The sequence below is a fragment of the Emys orbicularis genome, chromosome 13 (genome assembly GCF_028017835.1).
Source record: "Emys orbicularis isolate rEmyOrb1 chromosome 13, rEmyOrb1.hap1, whole genome shotgun sequence".
NCBI lineage: Eukaryota > Metazoa > Chordata > Testudines > Emydidae > Emys > Emys orbicularis.
This window is the reverse complement of record NC_088695.1, coordinates 6,553,987-6,568,955: the sequence shown is the minus strand read 5'-3', so window position 1 is coordinate 6,568,955 and position 14,969 is coordinate 6,553,987. Positions and strand designations below refer to the sequence as shown.

Below are 14,969 nucleotides of genomic sequence, written 5' to 3'. Positions count from 1 at the left end.
CTTTCTTGATGTGAAATTAGTGCTGACTTAGAACTGGAACATTTCCCGCACTCGAGGCGAATGGGCTTCTCTCCAGTGTGGCTTCTCCCATGGTTATTAAGATCTGAGTGGTTACTGAAGCTTTCCCCACGGTCCAAGCATTGAAGGGGTTTCTCCCAAGTGTGGATTGTCTGATGGGTCACAAGCTGTGATCTCACAATGAATCCTTTCCCACACTGTAGGCAGTGCCAGGGTGTCTCCTCCTTGCGATTTGTCTGCTGCGCTATGGGATCCTTGTCTCCTCCCCCACAGTTAATAGATTCATCCTCTTTCTTCCCTGGGTGGCTTTCCAGCAGCTTCTCTGACCTGTGCCAATTTCCCCAGGCTTCTCCCTGTTCCACGCACTGGGAAAAATTCACTTCAGCTCTTCCCACAAATGTCCCCTGTGGTTCCACTTCCCCAGGAACTTCCTCATGATGATTCCCCTCCTGCTTCTCACTCCCTCGCTCAGCACCTGCTGGGAGAGAGAGACAATCCGGACAGGAGTCATTGTGCTGGGGAGAAAGAGGAATAGCACAAAGGGAAAACCCAACACAAAGACTGAGCAATTGGACTCCGCCTCCACATCCCACCCAAACACTCACAGGGAAGGAGAAATGGGAAGGAAACTCTTGCAGCTAAGAGGCTGGGTGGAATGGCATCAGGGCCGGCTCTAGGTTTTTTGCCGCCCCAAGCAAAAAAAAAATTTGGCTGCCCCCCACCCCAGCCCTGGGCTCTTCCCCCCCCCCCACCAGTGCCCTCCCCCACCCACACCCCCTGACGCCCCAGCCCTGGGCTCTCTCTCCCCCCCCCCACCCGCACCCCCTGCTGCCCCAGCCCTGAGCTCCCCCCCTCCAAACATGACCTCCTTGTTCACCACAGCAAACCCCATTTACACTTGCAGTGGGGATCAAACCGTTTCTCCTATTTTTATTTCACTTTAGTATAAATCTCGCCCCAGCAACCCCATCTTTAGTGCTCCAAATGCAATGGAAGGCATAGGGACTAACCCTCAAACCTTGTACCCAGAAAGGGATGGGGAGCTAGTAAAGAGGTTCAGGCAGAGGAGCGGGTGTGGGGGCGCTTGGGGGCTCTACACTGGCAGAGAGGCGGGGTGTGATGTACTCGTGGAGGGTGGAGGAGGAGAGGGGGTATCAGGAGTGTTGTGGGAGAAGAGGTGCGGGGAAGGGGGGAGGTGCGGGAGAAGAGGGCTGGGGGGGGTACAAGGGGAGAGGTGCGGGTGAAGGGAGAGGACAAGGGGCAGGGGTGCAGCGAAGGAGCGATGGGGGGAGATACAAGTGGAGGGGCTGCGAGCGGGATGGGGGGTGCAAGGGCTGAGAGGGGCAGGCGCTGACAGCTGCTTCCCCAGCCCCGTGCAGGTAGAGCCGAGAGGACGGACACTGACCCCCAGGTGCCCGAGCCGCGGGGGTCCCCCGGCAGGGCAGTATCCCCCGCTGCCCCGCTCAGAGCCAGGCTCTGCCTCTCCCCGCCCAGGGCAGGCAACGCGGGGCTGAGGCGGGGGAGGTGGCAGCGGGCTGGGTCTGGGGGCAGGAGGGGGCGGCGGCAGCTCCCTGGCAGCGCGGGCTGCCCAGCCACTCGCCCTGTCAGCGCGCCAGCCAGGATCCGCGTCCCCTGCCCAGCCCGGCGACGCCCTGCACAGCCCCCTCGGGCGGGGAAACGCCGCGCCGCCCTGGGGAGACTCAGAGCAGCAGTGGCAGCAGGACCCCTCCCCCCTCCCTGCATCCCGGGCCCCACTTCCCTCCCTCCCGCCCCGGCTCCTCACACCCAGGCTGGGCTGCAGTTCAGGCTGCCCGGCCGCTGGAGAGCCGGAGCATCATCCCCCGGAGCTGAGCCCCTCTCGCCGCCGCAGCCCCCAGCTAAAACCTCTCCAGCGCATTATCCACCATCTACAACCTATCCTGGAAAACGATCCCTCACTCTCACAGACCTTGGGAGCCAGGCCAGTCCTCGCTTACAGACAACCCCCCAACCTGAAGCAAATACTCACCAGCAACTACACACCACACCACAGAAACACCAACCCAGGAACCAATCCCTGTAGCAAACCTCGTTGCCTACTCTGTCCCCATATCTACTCTAGTGACACCATCAGAGGACCCAACCACATCAGCCGCACCATCAAGGGCTCATTCACCTGCACATCTACTAATGTGATATATGCCATCATATGCCAGCAATGCCCCTCTGCCATGTACATTGGCCAAACCGGACAGTCCTTCCGCAAAAGAATAAATGGACACAAATCGGACATCAGGAACGGTAACAGACAAAAGCCAGTAAGTGAACACTTCAATCTCCCTGGTCATTCTATTACCGATTTAAAAGTCACTATCATTGAACAAAAAAACTTCAGAGACAGACTTCAAAGAGAAACAGCAGAACTAAAATTCATTTGCAAATTTAACACCATTAATCTGGGCTTGAACAGGGACTGGGAGTGGCTGGCTCATTACAGAAGCAGCTTTGCCTCTCCTGGAATTGACACCTCCTCATCTGTTATTGGGAGTGGACCACATCCACCCTGATTGAATTGGCCCTGTCAACACTGGTTCTCCACTTGCGAAGTAACTCCCTGCTCTCCATGTGTCAGTATATAACGCCTGCATCTGTAACTTTCACTCTATGCATCTGAAGAAGTGAGGTTTTTACCCACGAAAGCTTATGCCCAAATAAATCCATTAGTCTTCAAGGTGCCACCAGACGCCTTGTTGTTTTTGTAGATACAGACTAACACGGCCACCCCCTGATACCAGTCCAGCCTGTGCGACTCAGGCTGCCATGAGCGCCATCTAGCGACAGCAGCCAGAACTGCAGTGTCAGTTCCAACAGCCTGAAAGCCTCAGCTGACAGGGAACAGCTTGGTTCAGGGCCGGCTCCGGCTTTTTGTGAACCAAGAAAAAAAAAAGGGGGGGGGGGCTGGAGTGCCGCCCCTTGGAAAGTGCTGCCCCAAGCACATGCTTGGAGCGCTGGTGCCTAGAGCCGGCCCTGAATGGCATGAGCGATATCTGCTGACTAGAGCCCTGTCCTGGCTGAGATGAAGAAGAACTGAGGGCGTCACTCACACCACATTTTGGGATTCTCAACTTTTTCCTTCATTCCCCAGAAGGTTTCTGTGTCAGTCCTCACCTGTACGGGTGCATCTCAGAAGGCTTCTTTCCTCGCCAGCCTGGAGATCGGGCACCCACGGCTCTTCCCCTCGTTCCAGCCGGGCGATCAGCTCAGGTTTGGGAATGGGAAATCCTGTGCAGAGGGTGAAATCAGACCAGATCAGGGTGCATGGAGCATTGGTGGAGTATTTGTCAGAAAGGACATTCCGTGAGTGGAACCTGTCCCTGTGTTCTTCTGGAGGAACATGGAATCCAAGAGGATGGGAACATGGTCACTGAGCCCCCTTGTGCAGAGGGAGTTGTCTGGGGAGGTGAGTTGAATTATTACTACACCCTCACTAGGCGTTCCCAGGATCTGTGCGCTCTGGGGGCCTTGCTGACTCACACACAGCTCTGCACTTAAAACCCTGCCTCTTTCTAAACCTGCAGAGCCCAGAGCCCTCCCCATGGCTGGAGCTATTCCCAAGGAGGGAGGTGAACAGGGCTTGTGTGTGCAGCCGAGAAACAACACAGACAAGACAATGCTGGATTTATGCCCCTTTGAAAGCTGGAGGGGCGGGGATGGTTTAACTTGTCACATGGCATCTGTGCATTATGGAACCCACTCGCCTCTCATCTAACTGACCAGGGAAGAACCTGAAGACATTCAGATACGTAGGTCCCACGGCTTCTAATAACCGAGTGGACGGGAAGCCCTTACCCAGCGAGGTCACCGTCTCGTAGTTCTCTTGCATGACGTCCCTGTAGAGGGCTCTCTGAGCGGGGTCCAGCAGAGCCCCCTGCCCCTGGGTGAAATACACAGCCACCTCCTCAAAGATCACCTGCATCTGAAACACCAAGAGTCCGTCACTCAGCTCCTGCTGCCCCAGATACAATCCCACTAGTCATGGGAAAGGGAAAAAAACGTGAAGCTCTGGGAGGGCCAGACTGGCAGAATCCCACCCCCACCCTGCTCAGAGCAGCCAGGAGGCTTCAGGGGGTGGGGAGAAGGTGAGAGCTCCTTGTCCCCCCCCAGCACACAGAGCAGGGTCGGGATTTCTCATTTCCCACACACCTGCCAGACACAGGCTGATATGTGAAGCAGAGCTCTGAGCTGGGGACAGAAACAGGAATCCCAACAGCTTCCCTTCGTATTTCACAGCAGCCTCGGGCTAGTGGGTTCAGGCTCCAGCACTGGGAGTCTGGAAAATGTTCCCAGCCCTGCCGAGGGGAGTTACATCCTGTTTGAGAAATGGGGGAATGTCCCCTCTCGCCTCCCCCGCCACCAATGGGCCTACTCAGAAAATCAGCAGGTTTATCACACCCTGTCTCCTCCCTGCCTCTCCCTCCCCCTCCCTGAAATTCCCCTACCTGAGCTGGCTCCATCACAGACATTTCCCTTCCCTGTCTCCTGGAAGACGGGACGATCTGGAGCGAAATGTGAACGTGATTCCTCAGCCTGTCGGGGCGATGGGGGAGGTTACAGAAGGGGCTTCAGTCCATGTCACCCCCAGATTCCTGTGGAAGAAACAGAGTCTTCACTCTTGTGTTTGTTAGCAGCAAGTCAGAGGCACTTTATTTCAAGCAATTGCAGGGGGAGCCTACAGACAGGGGGGTCCCCTTCCTTAGGCAGGTCTCCAAAGTACAACAGTTTCAAGCACGTATTTATAGATTCCCCTCACATATGTCAACGGATACAGCTGAATCTTGTTCATACATTTTCCTCCCCATTATCTTAGTCAGCAGTCCATTCTCATCTTAAAGCAAGGTTAGAAAACAGCTTCCCATGTAGTTTTCCCATCCGCCTTACACAATCCCAGCTTCTACAAATCTCGCGCTGTTAGGGTTAAGGTTAGCCTTGTCTTGGAAAAACGACCAAGCGTTGTGTTTGGATCAGAACAGCCTAAGGCCTTGTATTGATTACAAGTGCACAGGAGAGGACCGCTGTTGGAAACGGCCTCCCCGAAGCTGGTTACAGACAGGCTTATAAAGCCTAAAACGACAAATTAGTTACACAAGGTTGCACACATTTCCTTGTTATTTCCTTACTAGAAATGTTGCAAAATCAATACAAATTAGAGCAAACTTAAATTCTTCCCATATTAGGCCTTTCCTGTTATTTACTGTCTGTCCTTTTGCGGTTAAACGGCGACGGTAAGGGATATTGCACAATTGTTTTTGGGCAGGGCCGGTGCAAGGAAGTTTCGCGCCCTAGGCCCCCCCAGCCCTGCGGCAGCTCCCCGCCCCCCCTCCACCCTGAGGCGCCCCCCCCGTGGCAGCTCCCCCCCGCCCTGAGGCACCCCCCCGCGGCAGCTCACCACCCCCCGAACCGGGATCAATGCAGCAGCTCTGACCCAGGGGAACCCCTGGGCTGCCGGCGGCGCGCCGACCCAGGGGTTTCCCTGGGCTGCCGCCGCCGCGCTGACCCAGGGGTTCCTCTGGGCTGCCGGCGGTGCGCTGACCCGGGGAACCCCTGGGCTGCCTGCCGGCGGCTCAGACTCCCTCTCCCTCCCAGCGCAACGGCCGCTGTAAAAAAATTTTTTTTTTAAATGGGGGCGCCGCTTTTTGGCACCCCCAAATCTTGGCGCCCTAGGCAACCGCCTAGTTGACCTAAATGGTAGCACCGGCCCTGTTTTTGGCTAAGGGACTGTTGGGTACTTTCCACTGCCTCCTCTGTGCCCCCATTTAAGCGAGCTGACCTTGGCAGCTTGACATGAGGCTTGGGCCTATAAGGTTTGGATGCCACTGGATTTTCCCTTACAAGGGGTTTGGGGTGCAGACTGCGGTGGGGAGAGGACACCCCCCAGCCCTCTCTCACCACAGCATCTCGGGGCCGGGTGAGAGGCACCTCTCCCCAGCCGCGGGGGCTCCTGTGGTCCTGAGCCGGGCTGAGGGAGGGGTTCCTCTCCCCAGCAGCTCCGGTGGACCTGAGCCAAGCCTGTGGTGGGGATTTTTTCCACTCTGACTCCTTCTGCCCCTTGTACACAGAAACAAGCAGGATCTTAGTCCAAGGCCTGTAAGCAAGCTTGACCAAACTCAGGACCTTGATTAAAGTTTAAGACCTGCTAAATTTCCCCTCACAGCCTGTCTTCTGCTCTGTCTCTTAACGACACTAAGATGGCTGCTGCAAATCCCCTTTTCACACTTCCACATTCCCCCCAGGCTCTTCAGACCCTTCCAATAACAGCAACTCTGAGCCAAATGCTAGAAAAAGAGAATAACCAAAGGGGCCACTTTGGGGGATTGCCCCCATTGCAGTGTAAACCCCGCTCCCTTAGCAATAGCCGGAGCCCTCTGGTGGCAACACCTGAAGAATGAGCTGCCCTGGACTTCCCCGGCAGCCCCCAGGGACAGGCAGACAGAGGCTGATCCCATTGGCCCATCCGCTCTCCCTACCTGCCAGAGCCAGCAGTGACTCTGGTCTGACTCTGGTGTGGCTGAGATCTGAATCCTGCAGGGAAATCAGACCAGGGCCCCGGGCAGACCCCAAAACTCAGGACACACAGACCCCACCAGCACGGGTGTGTCGGACAATAACACACTGGGAGCCGGGGGGGGGGGGAGGGCTGGGTTTTTGCCTTGTAGCCTCTGCGCCCTGAGGGGTTAGTCCCTGATCACTCCCAAAGCCGGTTTGACCAGTTCCAGGAGGAGAAGAGCTTCTCTCCGCCCCCCCGCCCCCGTGTCCCTTGAGGCGGAAAGCTGCCTTGGCATCTCTCCCCCTTTCCCCACCAGCCTCCCCACATCCCCCCTTCCCTCGCAGTGCCCCCCACTCACATCTTCCCCCATTCCAGCCTCACTCCCCTCAGCCCCACAATCCCCCCGATCTCCCTGCATCGCCCCAGTCCCTATTCAATCCTAAAGTGATTGTATCTAGTCTCCCGTTGGACTGCTGAGCTGGAATTGATATGCAAACTAGATACAATCACCTTAGGATTGAATAGGGACTGGGAATGGCTGAGCCATTACAAACATTGAATCTATCTCCCCTTGTAAGTATTCTCTCACTTCTTATCAAACTGTCTGTACTGGGCTATCTTGATTATCACTTCAAAAGTGTTTTTTTTCACTTACTTAATTGGCCTCTCAGAGTTGGTAAGACAATTCCCACCTGTTCATGCTCTGTGTGTGTGTGTATATATATCTCCTCAATATATGTTCCATTCTATATGCATCCGAAGAAGTGGGCTGTAGCCCACGAAAGCTTATGCTCTAATAAATTTGTTAGTCTCTAAGGTGCCACAAGTACTCCTGTTCTTTTTGCGGATACAGACTAGCACGGCTGCTACTCTGAAACCTCTCTTTTTTGAGCCTGCTCAGTGGAGATTTCCGGTAACAACAAATGTCCCCGTAATTTGCAGAGCAGACAGGCTGCAGCTCAAAAAGAAGCCCTGATTGGTCCACTTCCCAATTGGTCCATTCCTCTGCATCCATAGCCAATTGGTGCATTCTCCTGCATCTGATTGATTGCTGCCGGATCCTGCCCACCCAGGCCCCAGCTCCCAGCCCTGGGGAGGGGTCCTGCAGGAAGGTGCTGATTGACAGCTGTCGCTGCGTTCTGGGCTTGTGCCGGCGCCCTGCTGCTGACAGGACTGACACTGCCCTCATGTAACCGGGTGCAAACTCACCACCGCGGCACCTTCTGCTGGTCATCCAGGGAATTATCTCAGTCCATCAGCAGGGCACCCTCCTCCAGGGTCACCTAGAGGGCGGGGCAAGTGGGGCAATTTGCCCCAGGCCCCCGGCCCCGCAGGGGCCCCCAAGAGAATATAGTATTCTATAATATTGCAACTTATTTTATGGAAGGGGCCCCCAAAATTGCTTTTCTTCAGGCCCCCTGAATCCTCTGGGTGGCCCTGCCCTCCTCTGGTGGTGTCTCACGCTCTGTCACTGCTTCGCTGTCTCCATCTCTTCGGAATCTGGATCCGCATCGCTCCTGGACCACAGTGTCCTCTTCAAGGTACAGTCCTCCGGCTGTGCCCCAAACTCTGTTCTCCCCCTTCTGGGGTGTAAAGGTTTGCTTTAGTGGGACACTACTGAGAGTATGCAATTCAGGATGAACTGCTGAGAGAAAGGGCAGGCACAGCCCAAGACTGGTAGTCCTTCACTCACAAGGTACACCAAAAAGCGAACTTCTGTGCCATCACTCTGGCTAACAAAGTCAGAGAAGCAATTCCCTCAGATACTCCAGTCCCCATGTATCGGGATGAGTGGTTATTAAAACCAGTGTCCCCTGTTATAGGTTCTCCTGATCCCAAAGGATCAGCTACACAGCCAGGTCAATATACAAATCAGATCTTACCCAGAAATCATGCTGTTGCCAATCCTTTAGTATCTAACATTTAAAGGTTTATTAATAAAAAGAAAGGTGAGAGTTAAAATTGGTCCAAGGAATCAAATACATACAATAATCACCAAGCTCTTGATTCAGGCTTATAGCAGCGATGGAATAAACTGCTGGCTTAAGTCAAGTTTCTGGTTACTTCCAAATCATTAGAAGGACCTCCGTTCCCTGGTTGGAAAGCTCCCATTCATATAAGTGCATAGTCCAGAGGTTTGAGGAGCAGAGAAGCTGGAGCAGGAAAGAAGTAAGATGGAAACATTTCCAGGACCTTTTATATCTTGTGTCATGTGGAGGGAATCCCATTGTTCTTACTGTGGAAAAGAACAGTAACAAGATGGTGTCCAGTCACATGAGCCATCACATGGGCAAATCACCCGTCCATGCATGACTCAGTTCTTTACAGGTAGACGCCATGGCCCACATGCTAGTTTGAATGTTCCCAGGCAGGCTCATCAGATGTGGATTGGCATCTCCCAAGGCCCATTGTCAGTCATGTACTTCTTGATGGACCCCTCAATTTGAATAGTCCCATCATAATACGATGGCCAAATGCTTCACTGGTGCAAACATAGAACAGTGGTTGCAACAATGATCTATATGTTCATATTTTAATCAGATAACGTCATACAGGGGAACCAGCAGCCCTTAGTCCTTGCTTCCAGCCTCTCGCCGTGGTGACAAACTGCAGCCCCTAGTCTAGCCCTTCCCTCAGGGGCAAACTGCAGTTATTTGATGGGCCGCTCTCTTTGGCAGCAAATGGGACAGGATCAGGCCCGCTTGCTTCTCTGGGCCCCACCCCCAGGACCCTCTAGCAGCAGCACTTACTGCCTCTCCTCCAAGTTCTGCTGCTTACCTCTTTATCCCTGGGCCACTTCCCCATAGCCCCAGCACCTTCCCTGCCCCCTATCGGGGCTTCAGTCTGGCAGCCAGTCAGGCTGGAGCTGCGCTTGCTCGCCTGACCTGACCTGACTCCACCCCGCACCGCTGTTCCCGACACTTCCCTTTATAGACGGCTAGTCCTTTTCCCTCAGGCTGGAGAAAGAGACTGCTCTCTGCTCTGCAGAACAGTCCTCTTTATATGGCCCTCATTGGCCTTTATTGGCTGCTCCATCAAACCTTCTTTCCATAGGCTCTCTCTGCAAGCCCTCCTCTCATTGGCTGGGCTTTGCACAGCCTCTCCGAGGGCTGCTTTAACCCCTCTTCTCACAGAGTGGGAAACTGCACCACTACACCTCACCTTGTGAATACCCCCACAGCATCCCCTCTAGCACCCCCAATTCTACCCCCCCCCCAGCTCCCACCTTCATCAGTGTCCTCTTTTTGGGCACGTGGGATATGGTCACCCTAGCAACAAACATACAGTAAAATCTCACCATTCTACATGCACTGGTGTTACACGCATTTCAACGGCAGATCATGAGTTTTCCAAGGATCCCTCATCAGACCTACATTGTACACAATATATCAGAACCATACATAAGTGGTGAACATGGGGCATGGGGGGCAAAGAGAGTCTCTGTCATCCCAGCACAGGAGTAAACAGGGGAGTTTCAGTGGGAGTTTGCAAGGGGAGTTTGCGGGGGAGACTAAGAGAGCTAGGCAGAAGAATAGACAGGCTAGTGAAGGGAGTGGGTGGTGTTCTGCCGGTGTTCTGTGGTGTTCTGCCGGGGGGGCGGGGGGCGGCGGGAGGCTTTTTTGCCTGGGGCGGCAAAAAAGCCAGAGCCGGCCCTGTCCTCAGGGATCTGGATGACCTTGTAAACTGGACTAACAGTAATAGGATGAAATTTAATAGTGAAAAGTGCAAGGTCATGCATTTAGGGATTAATAACAAGAATTTTGGTTATAAATTGGGGACACATCAGTTAGAAGTAACAGAGGAGGAGAAGGACCTCGGAGTATTGGTTGATCACGGGATGACTATGAGCCGCCAATGTGATATGGCCGTTAAAAAAGTTAATGCGGTCTTGGGATGCATCAGGCAAGGTATTTCCAGTAAAGATAAGGAGGTGTTAGTACCGTTATACAAGGCACTGGTGAGACCTCATCTGGAATATTGTGTGCAGTTCTGGTCTCCCATGTTTAAGAAGGATGAATTCAAACTGGAACAGGTACAAAGAAGGGCTACTAGAATGATCCGAGGAATGGAACACCTGTCTTATGAAAGGAGCCTCAAAGAGCTTGGCTTGTTTAGCCTAACCAAAAGAAGGCTGAGGGGAGATATGATTGCTCTCTATAAATATATCAGAGGGATAAATATCCGGGAGGGAGAGGAATTATTTAAGCTCAGTACCAATGTGGACACAAGAACAAATGGATATAAACTGGCCATCAGGAAGTTTAGACTTGAAATTAGACGAAGGTTTCTAACCATTAGAGGAGTGAAGTTCTGGAACAGCCTTCCAAGGGGAGCAGTGGAGGCAAAAGACATATCTGGATTCAAGACTAAGCTTGATAAGTTTATGGAGGGGATGGTATGATGGGATAGCCTAATTTTGGCAATTAATTGATCTTTGATTATTAGCAGGTAAATATGCCCAATGGTCTGTGATGGGAGGTTAGATGGGGTGGGATCTGAGTTACTACAGAGAATTCTTTCCTGGGTGTCTGGCTGGTGAGTCTTGCCCACATGTTCAGGGTTTAACTGATTGCCATATTTGGGGTCGGGAAGGAATTTTCCTCCAGGGCAGATTGGCAGAGGCCCTGAAGGTTTTTTGCCTTCCTCTGCAGCGTGGGGCACGGGTCACTTGCTGGAGGATTCTCTGCACCTTGAGGTCTTTAAACCACGATTTGAGGACTTCAATAACTCAGACATAGGTTAGGGGTTTGTTACAGGAGCAGGTGGGTGAGATTCTGTGGCCTGCGTTGTGCAGGAGGTCAGACTAGATGATCATAATGGTCCCTTCTGACCTTAAAGTCTATAAAATAAAATAAAATCTAAAATAGGACGATTCTGGCAAATGACCATTTGTCTCTTGAAATCTGCAGTAAATCTGAGCTACATCCTATCAAACTAAACTAATATCAAAGTACGTGACCTCACGGCCTTCACAAAGAGAGAAAAATCCACAGTCCAGGGTGGGCTATGAAATGATTTCACATTCATAAATTGAAATCTCAGAGAATCCTTTAAGACTCAAAATCAGGAAAAGAAATTTACCCATTTTCTTGTGAAGTCACTAGGGTGACCAGACATCCCGATAAAATCGGGACTGTCCCGATGTCGAGCAGTTTGTCCCGCGTCCCAACTGAAGTACGGTCGGGACGCCATTTGTCCCGATATTTTCTTTCGAGCGCTTTTTTGTTGTTGTTGTTTTTGCTTAGGAAAATATCGGGACCGCTGCAGGGGGAGCGCCTTTTCAATTGTTACATTCAGTGATCCGGGTCTTCTGCAGCAATTCGGCGGAGGGTCCTTAAGTCGCTGACGGTCTTCGGCAGCATTTCGGAGGCGGGTACTTCTTTCTTTGGTGGCAAGGTTTATTACCCACCTCCAAAATGCCGCCGAAGACCATCAGCGACTGAAGGACCTTCTGCCGAATTGCCGCCGAAGACCCGGACAGGTGAGTGTAACAATTGAAAAGCGCTCCCCCTGCGGCGGTCCCGATATTTTCCAGTTAGCATCTGGTCACCCTAGAAGTGGCTAAACCGGCTTCACTTCTCACCTCATTATTCGGCTGTATGAGTTACAAAAGTTTTAGCATCATCGTCATAAAAGAAAGAGAACGAAAGACAAAACAACCTTCTCATCTACAAATGATCTGGACTAAACCTAGAAAAAGCCAGGAAGCAATTTTACCAATAGATGGAAACAGGGCTATAAAATCTGAAGGTCAAACTGTGCTTTGAAGGTCATTGAGATTTCCCTGCCCACACCCAGGCCTGTGACACTTCCTTCTCCAGCACTCAGGAGTCTGACTTAAGGTCATAGACATCAAAGCCGTGACTCCTAAACATGAAGAGCCAGGGACAGGGTGGTAAGTGACAACTTGGGAGGTGGAGGGATAGAACGGAGACAGGTTAAACTTTCCATGGCTGGGACAGAACCTGCTGTGTTGAGAATGGAGCATGACAGTGACAGGGGAAGGAGGTTTCAGAGTGGGAGCCGTATTAGTCTGTATTCGCAAAAAGAACGGGGAGTGGGGGGAACTTCAGCCAGGCAGAGGGAGTGTCTGGAGGAGTTTCTCTCTCTCTCTTCCCCCACCTGTGGCCCATCAGCTCAGCAGCCAGGGCTGCAGCAGGGAGGAGGGGCTGATCGGGGCTTCTCCTCCTCTGCCTGGGGTTTGCTTAGACCAGGCAGAGCCACAGGGTCACTGACCAGTTGATGCTTGGCTGCTGCTGGATCCTCACCCAAGCGATGGGCAGCTGGATGCTTGGGAGCCAAAAGCCCCTGACGTGTGTGGGAACGAGGAAATGGGTTTGTTACTATGGCCTGGTCAGGGCCCTGAGAGAATTTCCCTGCTGTGTGGGGGAGTCTCTGATGACCAACATGGTGTTAGCTGCACTTGGAGCATTTTCCGCACTGAACATCTCAGCGGTTTCTTCCCTGTGCGGATTTCTGGATGCTTGATACTCCGGGAGCACCTAATGAAGCTTCCCGCACATTCAAGGCCTCTCTGCTGTGTGCGTCACTAATGTGTGAAGTCAAATTGAATCTTTTTCTGCAGTCGGGCTATTCCTAGGGTCTCTCATACCTCTGTGGATTCTTGGTTACTGAAGTTTTTCCGACATGCCAAGCATTTATAAAGTCTCTCTCCTGTGTGGCTTCCCTGATGTGTAACAAGGCCTGATCTGAGCTTAACCCTTTCTTGTCATGTGTCACAGAAGTTTAGATCCTGTGTGGATTCTCCCATGTTTAACAAGGTCTGATCTCCGTATGAAACTTTTCCCACAGTCCAGGCACTTATGAGGGCTCTCTCCTGTATGGATTACCTGATGTCTAAGAAGGTGAGACCTCTGCTTGAAAGTTGTCCCACAGTCCAAGCACTTGTGAGGTCTCTCTCCTGTGTGGATTCCTTGATGTCTAAGAAGGTGTGACTTCTGCTTGAAACTTTTCCCACAATCCAAGCAGTTATGGGGTCTCTCTCCTGTGTGGATTACCCGATGTTTAACGAGGTCTGACCTGCGCTTGAAACTTTTTCCACAGTCCAAGCACTTACAGGGGCTCTCTCCTGTATGGATTGCCTGATGATTAACAAGGTCTGATCTCTGTCTGAATCTTTTCCCACAAGCCAAGCAGTTATGGGGTCTCTCTCCTTTGTGGATTGCCTGATGTTTAACAAGGTTTGACCTCCATATGAAACTTTCCCCACATTCCAAGCACTTGTGGGGTCTCTCTCCTGTGTGCATTGCCTGATGTGTAGCAAGAGATGATCTCCATGTGAAACTTTTCCCACAGTCCAAGCACTTATGGGGTCTCTGTCCTGTGTGAATTGCCAGATGTTTAATAAGCGCTGATCTCGTTATAAATTTTTTTCCACAGTCAAAGCAGTTATGGGGTCTCTCTCCTGTATGGATTGCCTGATGTTTAACAAGTTTTGACCTCCCTATGAAACTTTTCCCACAGTCCAAGCACTTATGGGGTCTCTCTCCGGTGTGGATTGCCTGGTGATTAACAAGGTCTGATCTCCGCTTGAAACTTTTCCCACAGTCCAAACACTTATGGGGTCTCTCTCCTGTGTGGATTGCCTGATGATTAACAAGGTCTGATCTCCGCTTGAAACTTTTCCCACAGTCCAAGCACTTATGAGGGCTCTCTCCTGTATGGATTGCTTGATGTCTAAGAAGGTGAGACCTCTGCTTGAAACTTGTCCCACAGTCCAAGCACTTGTGAGGTCTCTCCCCTGTGTGGATTGCTTGATGTCTAAGAACATGTGACCTCTGCTTGAAACTTTTCCCACAGTCCAAGCACTTATGGGGTCTCTCTCCTGTGTGGATTACCCGATGTTTAACAAGATCTGACTTGCGTGTGAAACTTTTCCCACAGTCCAAGCACTTATGGGGTCTCTCTCCTGTGTGGCTTTCTTGATGTGAAATTAGTGCTGACTTAGAACTGGAACATTTCCCGTACTCGAGGCAAATGGGCTTCTCTCCAGTGTGGCTTCTCCCATGGTTATTAAGATCTGAGCGGTTACTGAAGCTTTCCCCACGGTCCAAGCATTGTAGGGGTTTCTCTCCAGTGTGGATTGTCTGATGGGTCACAAGCTGTGATCTCACAATGAATCCTTTCCCACACTGTAGGCAGTGCCATGGTGTCTCCTTCTTGTGATTTGTCTGCTGCGCTATGGGATCCTTGTCTCCTCTCCCACAGTTAATAGATTCATCCTCTTTCTTCCCTGGGTGGCTTTCCAGCAGCTTCTCTGACCTGTGCCAATTTCCCCAGGCTTCTCCCTGTTCCACGCACTGGGAAAAATTCCCTTCAGCTCTTCCCACAAATGTCCCCTGTGGTTCCACTTCCCCAGGAACTTCCTCATGATGATTCCCCTCCTGCTTCTCACTCCCTCGCTCAG

The 14,969-nt window shown here is 52.2% G+C and overlaps 1 pseudogene; it reads right to left on the bottom strand.

Annotated features, from left to right (window-relative positions):
• The window catches only part of LOC135888212 (zinc finger protein 250-like), a 65,576-nt pseudogene that overhangs the window by 23,604 nt on the left and 27,003 nt on the right, over positions 1 to 14,969 (bottom strand).